Source organism: Dipteris shenzhenensis, chromosome 15, assembly GCF_047967505.1.
Source record: "Dipteris shenzhenensis isolate YYH24624 ecotype China chromosome 15, Dip_SZ_1.0, whole genome shotgun sequence".
Taxonomy (NCBI): domain Eukaryota; kingdom Viridiplantae; phylum Streptophyta; class Polypodiopsida; order Gleicheniales; family Dipteridaceae; genus Dipteris; species Dipteris shenzhenensis.
This window is the reverse complement of record NC_141610.1, coordinates 10,134,960-10,137,913: the sequence shown is the minus strand read 5'-3', so window position 1 is coordinate 10,137,913 and position 2,954 is coordinate 10,134,960. Positions and strand designations below refer to the sequence as shown.

The 2,954-nt window shown below is 39.0% G+C and overlaps 1 long non-coding RNA gene across 1 annotated transcript; it reads right to left on the bottom strand.

Moving 5' to 3' along the window:
• Positions 1-300: 300 nt before the first annotated feature.
• Positions 301-1,537, bottom strand: LOC147893333 (uncharacterized). The gene is made up of 3 exons (XR_015542183.1): positions 1,208-1,537; positions 1,050-1,118; positions 301-879 (listed from the first exon to the last, which is right to left on the bottom strand). It is a non-coding gene; the product is annotated as an uncharacterized LOC147893333 (long non-coding RNA).
• Between the last annotated feature and the right edge of the window lie 1,417 nt (positions 1,538-2,954).

Genomic DNA, 2,954 nt, shown 5'->3' with positions numbered 1-2,954 from the left:
ACATGGGTAGCGGGGTGTGTCACGGATGGCTTTGTGGTATTCACTTGCAAAGCGAGAAGTTGGTTTTATGCCCCTACAACAACAGCATATAGGTCGCATTCAATGACTTTAGATCGACTGTGACCACCGAATACACAATAGAAATAAACTCATAGGCAATGCTTCGGAGATGAAAAGTCAGTACTAAAGTGTATGCCCAAGCTATTCAAACTTATGACAAACAAAAAATTGTGTTTTGAGTATTAATCACAACAAATAAATCATCAGCCCTCTCCCCAATACTTATAATGGTAGAGAAGATGGAAATAAAATTTAGAGTAGATGATCTTATATTAAAGAAACATTGTTTCAGAATACAAGCAAAGCATGGTAACTGTCCACTATCTAGAACAATGAAGTTATTACATTGCACAACATCTATTGACAAGTATTTCATCTCCAAAAGGTCTACTACATCACTTCATGGGTTGAAAGTGGATTGCAAATGGAAAAATCTACTTGTCAAAAGAACCTAATGGGAATAGTGCCTCTCCTGACACATGCAACCACCGACTTCTCAGTGCACGTACTATATTTGCAACAGTAAGCACATAGCCTATGATTTCTATAGTAAAAACCTGTAGAGAAGGAGACAATTGGATCCCACTGTTACAATTTCTCTGTGCCCAAACAATTGCTGCCATACAACATAAAATATACCCAAAGCTCACATAACCTTACCTTCTACATATGCTTGCCTAGCTGCTACAGGAAATGCCTTCCTTAGAGATTTTGCACTGCTAGCTTTCTTAATGCCTCCTGTCTTAGAAATCCCACTAGCCCTCAAAGTTCTCGAGTATGGTGTCATAATCAATGGTGCATTTGAGGAAGCTGTATCCTCTACTCCACAATAAAAGGTAAACAAATAAATAATTTCATGAGATCAAGTATACAGGACATGTAGAAACACTACACAAGGAATAAAAACACAAATATTAGCAATACAATTACTTCTAACACAATGCACATTCATGATAACAACCCATAGCACATATGCTGAAGAGACGTACCTTCAATATGGTTCATGTGAAACTTTGATGATTGACCAAGTTCCCTTGTTGTGTTTAATAGTGATAAGCCTATCACATCGAAGCCAATGAACATTGGAATAAGACATCACTAAAGGTAAAAACAAAGGGAATACCTTCTCAACATGGAGTGTACTTACCCTTGAATACGTTGCTACCTTCATCACAACAGATGTCTACAGCATCCATAGTCACTTTCCCCTTCAAATTGTTCTTCTCAACCGGTTTATCATAGAAGCCTTGGTGTCCCTTCTATGAAAGAACGTGACAGCGGACTGTAGTGTGCACATTCTAGATGAAGATGCGAGTACAAAACTTACAACATGTGCTCATGATCAGATGAGTACAAACAAATTTCCAATGATCAATTCAACTAAACCCCCAAAATGAGATCCCGTTCTACAATGTCAGAGCCTACAGAATGAAAAATATAAATAACACAAGCTGACAGACATGGTTCCGCTACAACAAATACCATTACCATGTCTAGCTTTGAAAGCAACTCAAATCCACGTGGCAATTCATAATAGTCTGGAAATTTAGCTACTAGAACATCCAATACTCCTACATTACAGCACAAGAGCAGCACACACAGATAAACAATAGCACCACATTATATCTCAAGAAGGAGTCCGATGTGGACTGAACATTGGATGAGCATGATTCAACACAATGTGTGAAAAGCATGAGCAGTGAAATGTAACGGGTGGAGAGTAAAGGACAATTGGACAATGAGAGGAGGAGCAGGAGGAGGAGGACTTGGGATAGATTTGCTTGAGAAAACTAGGTCACTAGGGAGATGTTTTGTATGTGCTTTAGCTTCTTCAGCTCTGCAGCACGTATCACTCTTCATACTCATCTTCATTTCCTGAGCTCCAAGCATCTCACAATTTGCAAGGCTCTCATGCAAATATTTGAAGGAGAGCTTTCGCAAAATGTTTTCTAACCTTAGGGCACAATTATTTTCTTTAAGAAAGAAATCTAGTAGCACTCAAAGAGTTGGGATGAATCATTACACCTATTGTAACTTCCTTTTGAAGGAAGCAACTGCAGTAATGCAATGCCCAAAACCAATCGAGGACCAGAGGAATGGAGAGCATAGACAGAGAGTCGAGACACGTTCCAGTGAGGTGGAACAACCACTTGATGAGACAAAGAAAAGGTAGAATGCTTTGTCAAGGAATTGTTGACTCTTTCTCTAAGAAAAAAAACTACCGTAAGGTTTCAAAAGCAGTAGACTGTAGAGGGATCACATTTCTATTATTGGTAGATTGTCAAATAATCATCTACCCAAAAGGTGATGATTAATAGAGAAGAGAACTTTTGGGTGTGTGAGGAGATAATTACGATCTGATGTTACGATAGAGATCTAGGGGCGAAATTTTTGAGGATTGCAACAATAAGTCAAGACATTAGATTATGGGCAAAGGGAGATTCATTCGCCAAAGCTACATCCATACTCGGAGACTGCGTTCAAACTCCACGTTGTTTTGTTTCCAAAGAAGCATAAACGATCCTTTTATGGTCCACTTACTCTCAAATCCCGAGCGAGTCTTGCTCATTGAAAATTTCTCCATGGATTGAGTGCCAAATGTGCACACTGAGATCTTATTCTACAGATACATATGCCAATTTGGGCAAGCCCCCAATGGAATGGGATTATGAAGTGAATATGAAGCAGGGAAGACTTAAGAAAGAAACTCTAAAATTGCCTCACATACAATGACAAATCATCATGAGAGAGAGGAACTGTTGCGTGACGCTATGTAAGTAATAGAGTCGCGAGTCTGCGTCAAGCAAGATTATGGATTCAACTCCGCAAAAATCAGCTATGGATTTTAGTTCCACAAAAATCTGAAGGACATGTAGTCTAGTTCTTCAAGAAGC